We start from the raw sequence: 12,299 nt of genomic DNA, 5'->3' as shown, positions 1-12,299 counted from the left end.
TTTATTTAAACGGGCTGCAGCTCGGGCCTCGTCCTATACTCCGACACAGCGGAGCCTAGGAGGAGAGCCCTGGGCTAAGCATTTGCAGGTCTTATAAAGGCACACAATCAACCAGGTGTTTGGATTACCACCACGTGTTGCTTTGCTAGACAGAAACAAGCAACAAGTGGTCACTGCCTCAAACTCTAACCTTTCACTATGAGATGGGAATTACTATGCAGCTATAATTGCTGCTTACAAAGGTAAGGGTAAGATACTCCTACTCCCTGAGTGTGCGTCAAAAAAATCATTTTTAAAGGATCCAATTGTAAGCCAGACACAAGTGTCTCACACCTGTCATCCTAGCTACTCACAAGGCTGAGATCTGAGGATCACAATTCAGAGACAGCCTGGGCAAAGTCCATGTGACTCCTAGCTCCAGTTAATCACCAAAAAAGCCAGAAGTAGAGCTGTGGCTCCAGTGGTAGAGCAGTAGCCCTGAGTAAAAAGCCCTGAGTTCAAGCCCTAGTACACACAAAAAAAGAAACATAATTACCATTTGTCTTATTTTAATGGTATATGTAATTTAGTCTAATACTGTAACAGCTATTATCTTTATGTGTTATGTGATTGTAATTCAGTTGATTTTAATTAACTGATTCATCTAGTTACTGTTCATCGCCTACTAAGAGCCAGGTACATATCATAAATGGTGCATGTGTAAAACATGGGCATTCCTTTTAAGGAACTCTGGATATAAGTGAGGAATGTAGGCATATGGATGCAGAAATTAAAGTATGTTGTGTTGCCAGGCACTGGTGGCTTGTGCCTGTAATCCTAGCTCCATAGGAGACAGATCTGAGGATCACAGTTGAAAGCCAATCTGGGAAGGAAAGTCCCTGAGACCCTTATCTCCAGCTAATCAAAAAAAAAGCCAGAAGTTGAGCTGTGGGTCAAGCAGTAGCTCAGGGACAGCCCCCAGGCACTAGGTTGAAGTCCTAAGCCTGGCACAAAAAAATAGGATGTGTCCATAGAAAGACAAAGTGCTGTGGAGGCACCACAGAAAGACATACAAAATAATGTGGACACACCAAGAATAGAAAAATAACTACAGTGTCCATCCTTAGTCAACCACTGCTGCTACATCACTTCCCAAATCCTAGATTGGGCTGTTTCAGAAGGTACAATGACCGCCCCTCACCAGCACATTGAATTCAAAGTGTCCCATAGTCCTCCATGAGCTCAGTGTACCTGGCATGTCTGACCTTTCCCATGATTTTGTTTTCTTTGTTCCAGTATTAGGACTTGAACTCAGGGCCTGGATATTGTCCCTTACCTTTTTTTGCTCAAGGGTAGCACTCTACCATCTGAGCCACAACTCTACTTCTGGCTTTTATTAGTGGCTAATTGGAAGTAGGAGTCTAATGGACTTTTTTGCCCAGGTTGGGTCCACATTTGATCCTCAGATCACAGTCTTCTGAATAGCAAGGATTACAGACATGAAACTACTGGTGCCCAACTCCCATGATGCTTAGTATGCATACATCACACACACACACACACACACACACACACACACACACATCTGATTTGTTGCCACCGTGTAATGCCCAAACCCCTTTTACCTTTACCTTTCAAGGTCAAATCAGCTCTTGCCTTGGCATGGTATTCATTGGACTAGTGTCCAGACTTGATTTCTATATTCTCTGACCTCCAGTTGCACTTAATATCTTTGAACTTAAGTGCTTTTTATTGATTGCTTTATTTTTGACAGTTGTGGGGCTTGAACTTAGGACCTGGGTGCTGTCCTTGAGCTCTTTTGCTCAAGGCTGGTGCTCTCATTTTGATCCACAGTCCCAGTTCTGTTTGTTTTGTCAATCATAGATCTTGAACTCTGGGCCTGGGCGCTGTCCCTGAGCTTTTTAGCTCAAGGCAAACACTCTACCACTTGAGCCACAGAGCCACTTCCGGTTTTCTGGTGGTTAACTGCAGATAATAGTCTCACAGACTTTCTTCAACCGGCTGACTTGGAACTGTGATCTTTATCTCACCCTCCTGAGTAGCTAGGATTCCAGGCGTGAGCCACCAGCTACAACTTTGTTTTTTTAGTGTTTTTAACATGTATTAATTGTACATATTGGGGTTCTGTGTGATATTTCCGTCCACACATACAGCTTAGAATATCAATATGACCTCCATTTCGCTACTCCCACTCATCCTTCCCAGCTGTTAGTAATCACTATTCTATTTTGGGTTGATTTTTTTTCTTTAGCTTCCATATAAGAGAGAATATAGTCTAATTGTAGTTTTTATTTTTTTATTTAAAAATACACATCAAGCATAAAGATTGTACATTTAGCCAGGCACTGGCGGCTCACGCCTGTAATCCTAGCTACTCAGGAAGCTGAGAGCTGAGGATCATGGTTCAAAGTCAGCCCGGGCAGGAAAGACCGTGGGATTCCTATCTCCAATAAACCACTAGAAAACCAGAAGTGGCGCTGTAGCTCAAGTGGTAGAGCGCTTGCCTTAGCTGAAGAGCTGAGGGACAGCGCCCAGGCCCAGAGTTCAAGTCCCATGACCCACAAAAAAAAATTGTACATATACATGGGATACCATGTGACATTTTTGATTATGTGTTTTTATGTATAATGTCCAAATCAGGGTAAACATCTCTCTTTTTAAAATTTTGTTTGTTTTGAGGAGAAATGGAATCTCATGATACCACTACACTACCGTATGTATTGTTCTTTGAGTCATTCTAAATTAGTTGGAAGCTATCCCAAAGTGAAAAGTGTTTTGTTTCATTTTTTTCTATCAGGATGGGGACGGCATGCCATATCCCTCATACCCTGGCAGAGTGATGGTAGACAATAGTGTTCACTGTAAAAGTGAGCTTCTGTCGTATAGCTTCTGATCTGTATAATTCTGTTTGTTTATGTGAGGATGCTCAGAGCCCCATCACATCGCCACTGCTACAACTTGCCACTTACCCAGGATACATTTAACCTGCCTGGCCATGGAAGATCACTGGGTCTGATTTCTGACTGTACAGGCAGTGCCAGTTGAGGTTTGGCCCTCCATAGCAGCTCTGTGATTAGCTGGGCCACACCACAGTATAGGACAGGGCTAGTCACACCCTGGGAAGAAGGGTCAAGGCTTTGCCAAAATATCAAGCATTTGAAGCCCACTCTCTTCAACCCTGCCTTTCTTTGCCATTTTACAAGTGGTGTCAAATGGTACCTTGGCACTGGATAGTGATGGCACTAGCCTTGGCCTGGCTACATCTAAGGTACTGCAAGAGATATCCTTATGCCTTTAAAGTTGGAGAGATGGAACTGAGGGAAGGAGGTTTGTTTTATTGAAAATGCGTCAGATTAAGCCTCTGAGAGAAGGATGAGGTCAACATATGTGACTTTTTTGTTCTAATCAACAAGGACTGTTTTGGAGACAGGAGGCTGACAACAGAAAGGGGTGGGGGTGGGGCTGCACAGTGACCTACTACAGGCTGCTTCCTTGAAGGAAAACCAGCAGCTCCTCTAGAGACCCATTTATACAGAGGAACTCTACCCTTCCACTGCTACCCCTTCCCTTTCCCGCTCCTCTCAAGTTTGGCTGCTGCAATATCCCTTCTGTCCCTCCTTCCCTGACCCCACCTAAAGCCCAGTACCCTGCTACCTGAGGCTTAATTCCAGAGCCTTGCTGTCCCGGCAGAGGGGAAGTCCTACGGGCTCAGAGAAGAAGTAAGCCTGCCTCTGGCTTCTTTCCCATCTTATCGGGGAATTTCTGGCGGGCACAGACACACGTACGCAGAAACCACACACAGACACATGCAGGCTAAGCCAGTGATGACGTCCCCCTGCACGGCTGGTTTGACACATGGGTGTGACTGGGTCAGAGTACAGGGAGGGTCTAAATATTTAGATACTGGACTGCCAAACCCCAGTTGGAAAGCAGGGATCATCTCAAAATGAACATTTGAGAAAGAAGAGGAGCCCTTGACATCCAAAAGCTGGCCTGGTACAATCAGCAAGGCCTTGGTGTGACCGCCAGCTGGTCTGGCTAGGTCTGAGTGTTCTTTTGGATATAGACAGATTCCCAGGACATTGGAATCACACAAGGCCACTGTGTGACCATGATGGATCCAGGCAAAAACGAGACTACTTCATAATCATGTGTGAATGCAGACAAAAACAAGAACACTGCCCAAACCACAAAAATGACCAAATAACCCCAAGCCTGGCTACTTTGAGTGACTTGCTTCCTTACCAATCACAGCTGTAGCCTCACTCTAAGCTGCCCCCTTACTGGATAAGACTTGTTTAATAAAATACCCAATCCAATCCTGGAATAACCCCTGCTTTTTAATAGCATCCAACCCAGAACAAAGCTCAGTTTCCTTATACCCTTCCGCCAAGTCCCCTCACCTAACCAGAATCCTATAACAAGTCCTGTTGTACCCTCTTGCCTAGACTCCCCATGTTGTTCCTTGTCTCTTGCTGCAATGAGCAACAGAGGCAACTAATCCACCACAAGAGTGTTCTGGTGTTGGGGCTGGGAAGGTGGCTCAGTGGTAGAGCGCTTGCCTTGCATGCCTGAGGCCCTGGGTTTGATTCTTCAGCACCACATAAGAAAAAAGAAAAAAGCCAGAAGTGGCGCTGTGGTTCAAGTGGTAGAGCGGTAGCCTTGAGCTGAAGAGCTGAGGGACAGTGCCCAGGCCCAGAGTTCAGGCACCACGACCGGACCCCCCCCCCCCAAAAAAAAAGAATTAAGAGTGTTCTGGTGGTCTTTGGCTCAGGTCCACACTGGGAAGGCCCAGGAGTCATGTCTCTGGTTGGTTAGTAGACAGAAGTATCTGGATTCCAGGCAGACTCCCACCAAGTGTGTTTTGGCATTTGCCAGCCAGCACCAGAAAGGGTACTCAGGAAGCACCTAAGGTGGCTGTTGGATTTAGAAATCCATGCATAAATTATTCATGTAATATTTATCAACAAACATTTTCTGACAGCTAGTGTATGTCATAGTGCCATGTTACACCCTGGCTATAAGGAGGTGAGTAATATATAGTCCCAACCTACAATGGCTTTATAACCAGGTGACAGACAAAGACAAAACAATAGGGACTGCCAATGGAACCTAAGTGCTAGGAACAAGATGTGTGAGTTCCAAATGGGACTTCATTGCTTCCTTGGTTGCTTTATTCTCCTGTTCCTGTCTATTATAGGTTATTGTTTTCACTGACTAAACCATGTTTCTCCATTCAAAGTTTGTAGCTTCTCTGTCACCTCTAGAAACAGAATATGGAACACAGAAGATGGAACTGACAGTCCTTTTACCCCATGTGATTCCACCTCTCCTCACATTTCCTCAGGCCTTTCATTCTCCCTTCCTTCCTCTTGAAACTTCTGCAGTCTTCCCCTTGAATCTCCCCATTTCTTCCTCCACTTCCAATAGGTGCTCTATGCCACTGTGCTTGCTACTGAAGCAGTGGGGAACTGTGGAAAAAGCACCCTTGTTGATTTAAGTCTTAGTTCTTCCACTCACTACCTGCACGGCCTTAGGCAGTTGTTTGTCTAGGCTTCACCTCCCTCATCTGCAGCCTGAGAGGAACAGTCTAGGTCATCTCTTCACCTTCAGTCCTAACCTCCTGGGTATGGAAAATTCCCTTAGTGCTTCTGCCCCTGACCTTAGTTGTCTGTCATCTCTAAGGTCTAGAGAAGATGCTAATGGAACCTGAAGCCTTGGGCAAGTATCTCCTCAGCAAGACTCTGCTGCATATTTGGTTAGACCAGATTTACAGGTTTGTTGGTTTGGTTGGTTTTTTCTTTTTCTTTTTTTTCTGTTGATGGTTTACAGTTCTTCTTTCACCTAGAAAATTATATATGAACTTAAGATATTGCACTCTGGAAAGAGGGAAGAGCTGATATCAAGCAGAAGGAAAGAAATATACATATCACTCTGTTTGTAAAAAAAAAGGTTTATTGTTAAAGGTCATAGAGTTCATAAGCAATGTAGATTAAGATAATGATGAATATCATTGTGAAGTTTAAAAGGTGTTGCTGACTATTTTTTCCATTAAAAAATTTATTGTCAAGGTGATGTACAGAGGGGTTACAGTTACATAAGTAAGTTAGTGATTACATTTCTTTCTCTCTTTTTTTTTTTTGTTGTTGTTCATGGGGCTTGAACTCTGGGCCTGGGTACTGTCCCTCAGCATTTCAGCTCAAGGCTAGCACTCTACCACTTGAGCCACAGTGCCACTTCCAATTTTTCTGTTTATATAGTGCTGAGGAATGGAATCCAGGGCCTCATGAATACAAGGCAAGCACTCCACCACTAAGCCATCTTCCCAGCTCCAGGTTACATTTTTTGTCTAAGTTGTTACCCCTTCCCTCATTTTTCCCTTCTCTCCAACCCCTGGTGTTTGTGACTTAAAAAAAAAAAAATAAACAGTAAAAAACAAAAACAAAAAACAAGAAGTTATTGCACTCGGCTTTTACTTCCTCCCTCCCAGGAGAGCTTGATCACCTCAAAAATGGGCTCCATGAAACATGGCATCCTTTAGTTCATAAAGTTTGGCTTCAAACTCACAATTTCTCCATAGGAAAGCTTTATACTGCAACTGCTCTCTGCCATGATTCTTGGACATGTATTTCTACTCCACCTTTTAATAGTCCAATCCTCAGCAAACATAGCCTACGCTCCTGGGGAGTGGACAGCCACCATAACTTGAGCAATGTGATGACGATGTAGGAGCTCTGAAAACTCTGTCATGGCATGTGAACCTGAAGTCCATGGAGTTCTTATTCCACCTCCTTGCTCTTAGTCCATGAGGATTTCTTCATTGACTCTGGCCTTGGCATAGCGATTCTCAGGAGTGCAGTGAGCTAGGATGCATATACATTTTTACACCAGACTCTTTGTTACTGTACAGACAAAAGGAAATTGCAGACAGGGTGAAAATGACTGTCCAGTCCTATGTGCTGTGTGAGAAAAGGTGCTGAAGCATCATGACCCTCAGAAAGGAAGGGCCATGTTTATGTTTTCCAGCGGCTAGCAGAGATACAACCTGAACCATTCCCTGGTCTGGACCTGAGGCCCTCGGCCATCTTATTAAAATAAATATTCCAAGCAACTAGTGTGGAATTCTGGTGAGATCAGTCAATGCTCTTTCCTTCTATTATTCTCAAACTAGTGGTGCAAGCCTGATACTTTTGCCTAACACCCGTAATTGTAGTCACAAGGTTGAGTCCTAAGGACCACAGTTTGAAGCCAGCCCAGGTAGAAAAATCTGTGAAACCCCAATGTGCAATTAAGGAGCGAGATGTTGGACGGGGAGCTGTGGCTCAAATGGTAAAACGCTGGGGTTTAGCAAAAGACAAAAAGCAACTCAGAGACAGTGCACAGAGGCTGAGTTCAAGTTTCAAGATTGGCACAGGCACAAGAGAAGAAAAAAACAAACTAGTCGCACAAAGAGATGAAGTGAAAAGTACCTCAACCTGGGTTGGTCCAGTACCACGTTCCAGGAGGAAGAGCCAGGCGGGCAATCACTTCATCCAGAACACAGCAAAGCTCAGATAACTGCACACTCGCCTTTTTGGTGGTAAAAGTGACCTTGATGTCCCTCCACCCTCCTAAAGCCAGTTTAATGGAACAAAATGTTCTGGAGACTTCAACTTCAAGGTCATGTGCTAAGTCAGTGCACAGGCCCTGAGTGGCAAAGGGAATACCCCCTCAGCAGATTCTTCCAGTAAGGCGGTGACTAATGTGATCCCCGTGTCACAGGTATTCCGTGAGTCCCCAGAATACAGCAGAGTGGAGTTACACCCAAAGTGTGGATGCCTCCATGCACGTGGGTAGTTTCTTGAAACTTCTCTCTGCGCTGCGGTATAGACCTCTTTTCTGGAAGCTCAGTGTAGCCCTTGTTCGCTTACGGGATTGGGAGGTACAGGGACAACAGCAGAGAATTCAGGGTAAGTTTCCTGGGGTGTGCCGGGTTGGGTAGGTGGAGGAGTCTTATTCTCATGAGTCAGCGGTTCGGGCACAGTGTGACTTCACTGTTTGCAGAGAAGTGGCGCCTGAGGCAAGAAGCCTGTCAGAGCGCAGCGGCTGCTTTGGCAGATTGAAGTATTGGCTGCTTGAGCCTTTTAGTGCTTTGGGGGCCTTAGAGTATGCTGAGCTAGACTCTTGGTCCTAGGGCCCTGAGAAGAGGCCATACACCACCAGCGGGAAAAGCTTAGGGAAAGCAGGGCACAGATGGGAGGCTCATGCCTATAATTCAAGCCATGCAGGAAGCTGAGATCTGAGGATCGTGGTTCGAACCCAACCCAGGAAGACAATCTGAGAGAATCTTGCTTCCAATTAATCCCTAGAAAAATGGAAGTGGAGCTGTGGCTCCAGTGGTAAAGCTTTGAGCAAAAAATCAAATCAATAAAAATAACATTAAAAAAAAAGAAAAAGCTCAGGGACAGCATCCAAGCCCGGAGTTCAAGCCCCAGGAGCGGCACATTTAAAAAAAAAAAAAAAAAGCTCAAGCCTTAGGAGAGGACCTATTCTCTTGGGACGCTAGTTCCCGCCCCGCCCCGCGGCGCAGCTGCAAGTCACGAGCGCGTTCTGCCTGTAGGTGGAGCTGTAAAGGCGACGCCGCACGCTGCAGAGGGAGGGGGGAGGAGGAGGAGGGAGAGAGGCAAGGGGGCGAAGGGCGGGGGCGGCGGCGGCGGCGGCGGCGCGGGAGTTGGGCCCCGCGGAGTATCCCGGGTTGGAAAGACCCCAGAGCAGAGCAAAGAGGTGGCGAGGCCTGAGAGGCTGCCATATAGCTTGGCTGCGTCGAACCGTTTCTCTTAAGTGGCAAAAGAGTCAGAAGACGCGTGCGGCAGGCGATGGGGTGGCTCCCATGTGCTTTTTTTTTTTTCAGTCTCTCTGGCCACCGCCCAAGAGGTTCTAAACTACAGCAAAAGGATTGAGATTTCAGGACTTTTTTTTTTTTTTTTTTTTCAATCTAGAGCTGGTGCTCTTGACCCGCGGGCAGTAGAATGGAAAGTTTGAGTCGCGTCTCGGACTATGGGGGTGGGTTTCCCTGAACAGCAGCCACTCGAGCCTGGCTTCCCCATGAGACCGAAAATGTATCTCCAGTTCAGGGTTACACACTGTGGCTAGGGCTGGGCCACAGTCGAGAACTAAAGCTTAGCCTAGCTAAGGGCTAGGAACTCAGTCTGAAGCTGTAGGAGCTCCATGTTTGTCAATCCATTCTTCGGCTGCTATATAAAAAAAAAAAAAAAAAAGCTAAGAGGCCCATTACGGCTCAAACTTGGCAACCTTGACTCAGTACATAGAGCATTCTCTCATAACCTAGCAAGCACTGAGCTCTAAAGCCATGATAAGGCATTGGACCTCCCATAGAAGCTCATGGCTATGTAGAACTAAACATTGAGTTAACACATGCAGACTATCAGGGTCCAAAAACAACCTACAGCCAGACAACTTGGAGCTGAAAGGGAACCAAAAGCTACATTCACCATTTTCACAGATAAAATACAAAATGGCCAGTATCTCACATCTATAATTCTAGCTACTCAGGAGGCTGAGATCTGAAAATCATGGTTCAAAGCCAGCCTGGGAAGACAAATCCTCAAGACTTCGTACCTCCATGTAACCAGCAAGCAGCCAGAACTTGAAGGTGTGGCTCAAGCGTTAGACCACCAACCTTGAAAGAAAAAGCTGAGGGACAGCACCCAAGCCCTGAGTTCAAGCCCCTGTAATTACACACACACACACACACACACACACACACACAGATGAGCACCACAACTCCCTCTTTTCTTTTCCTTGCCAAGAAACGAAAGCAGCCCTTGTCCTAGTGTTCTGGGTGCCTCTTCCCCCCTGTCAATATGACGAGCTCTTCTGTTTCCAGGGTGTCCAAAGCCATGTGAAAAAGTTATCTAAAGATTTTTCCATAAAGAAGAGGGAAAAGAAAAACCAAGAGATCCTAAATGTTCCCAGGTTTCATTGTGTGCCAGGAGAAATACTGTCTGTCTCCTGCCCAGACCTCAGAGCCCGGGCCTCTTTCCTACAGGCGGTGCCCAGCTATTCCTGGAAACCCCTCCTTTCTACTAGCCTTCTTGTCAAGGTGTCTCCTCCCAGAGCACATAACCAAGGAAAACCTTTTAAATGTCTCCAGCCTCCCGTTTCTGCACCACCTGACCTATAGACTCCATCCTGCTCCTTCTGATGCTACCATACTGGCTTCTCTCAGAGCACTGCTTAAGCTGGGAGTTCTCCCTGCAGCCTGGCTTGGTGCCTCACTAGGTGACTGGGACAAGATCTGATATACTAATTTGGGTTAATGTGATAATGGGTGCTAATGGGGTTATGTGCTAACCACAGGTCAAGTTCTAGCCTAGCTTCACCCCTCAACTCCATGTCCAGGCTCAGAGATGGGATTTTGGGGCTGACTAATCTCCACAGAGGAGGCAGCGAGAGTGGGAGGAACCGAAGCCCTGGACAATCCCAGGGTGCTGGTGTGTTAGTTTGAGCTGCTGCCTCGGTTTCAGTTTCATCTTTGGCTGACAGTCTCCAACGACTGGAATTGCTTTGGTTTGCCTCCAGTCTCTCTCCCCTCCCCCTACTGCCCTTCCCCCTGTTGGACCTCTTGCTTCCTTCAGTCAGCCTTTAGCCTTGTGAGGGGAGAGATGGGAAGATAATTTGGCAGCAATGAGGAAAAAATGTACACGTAGTCACCCTCAGATGTACAGGCTTGCATACCATACTGCCTTGCAGACACGCACAAACACACATAAAAGGATTGAGTCGATCTTCACATCTAAGACTGGAACACACACACACACACACACACACACACACACACACACACACGGCCACAGTTACACTCTCATACACAGCCATGTGACCCACATATGCACATAGGCCTTCAAAGCCCTAGCAGAAATCCACGCCACACACAGACCCACAGGTACACTCAAACTCCAGCACATACAAACCAAGAGCAGCAGCTGAATTGGATGACTTTCTCAAAGGAGGGCTGGAAAGTTTATTTGCAGCCAGCAAAGGGGCCTAGATATTCCATGAAATGACTCATACTGAACCTTTATAGACATTAAATATTGTGCTAAACAATAACCATAACCCTCAACCCTTGATGTGGGGTCAGGATGGGGAAATTGAGGAGTGGATGCCTTTCCATTGGGCCTCTGCTATGCCTGTGTCTAGCAAATGTCTCCATTTGTGAATTAGATCTCCTCACAGCTTCTTCCCCATTTCCCCTCATATCTGGAGTCAGGACTGGCTCACCAGCTATCGACATCCAATTTGAGTCCATCCTGATCTCTCCTATTCAAGCTCTTTCCCCAGTTTTGTTTGCATTTTTCTTACTGTCACTTCTGTGCACAACTCCAGGGGTGCCATTCAACTTATAAAATATGTAAAACCCCATGTATGACTAAAAGTCTCTCTTCTCCATCCAAGGAGGAAGGCATGTCAACTTAATGGCTATTTGTATCCCTGTCCCCCAGAATACTCAAGGTGTCCCTCTGCAGAACTTCCACCTGCTGTCTTGTCCACCCACACTCACCTCCCAATCTTCATTCTAAGGACACATCAGAAGCCAAAAAGATGCCATGAGACAGGTATTGGGTCAAAAGATATGAGGTCTAAAGGGTTAACTCGGCCTCCTCTGGACAGTAATCCCTAAATCTTTGGATGCTCAGAGCCAAACTGTTCTTATGTCCTGGCTTCAAAGATATTTTCAGGCTGAACTCTGGGCTCTAAGATAGGGGTTGAGAACTAGTGACTAGACTCCAGGAGGTTTGCCCTCTTTTTTTTACTTTAAAAAAATTATCATAAAAGTGATGTACTGAGGAGTTACAGTTACATAAGTCAGGTAAACAGCACATTTCTTTTTTGGACAATGTCAACCTTCCCTCACTCTCTCCTATTTTTCCCCTCCTGTCCCCACCCACAAGTTGTATAGTTCATTTTCAGCATAGCATCATGTAAGAAACCACTGCTGCAGTTGTTTACCCTTTGTCCCTCCATTTCTGTGAAATTAGCCTGAGGCCACTTCTTTACAGGCTTGACTCTCTCCCTCTCCTCACGTCCCAAGTCTCTCTTGAAGAGGAACAAAGGATTAGTACTGAATGTGTTTCCCAAATACCAGCCGGGCTCCAATGACAGTATGGCAGAGAAAGTGCTTCCTACCAGGCACTCTGCCCTGGGTTGACATGCTAAATGCAAGCCTGTTGTCTCCCTTCAGGTGGCCCTATGACCTGCTGTCCAGCCCACTAAGAAGTCAGACCCACTTCTGAAGC

This window comes from Dipodomys spectabilis, unplaced genomic scaffold (assembly GCF_019054845.1).
Source record: "Dipodomys spectabilis isolate Male_0828 unplaced genomic scaffold, ASM1905484v1 ptg000071l, whole genome shotgun sequence".
In the NCBI taxonomy this organism is placed as follows: domain Eukaryota; kingdom Metazoa; phylum Chordata; class Mammalia; order Rodentia; family Heteromyidae; genus Dipodomys; species Dipodomys spectabilis.
This window is presented reverse-complemented; position numbering follows the sequence as displayed.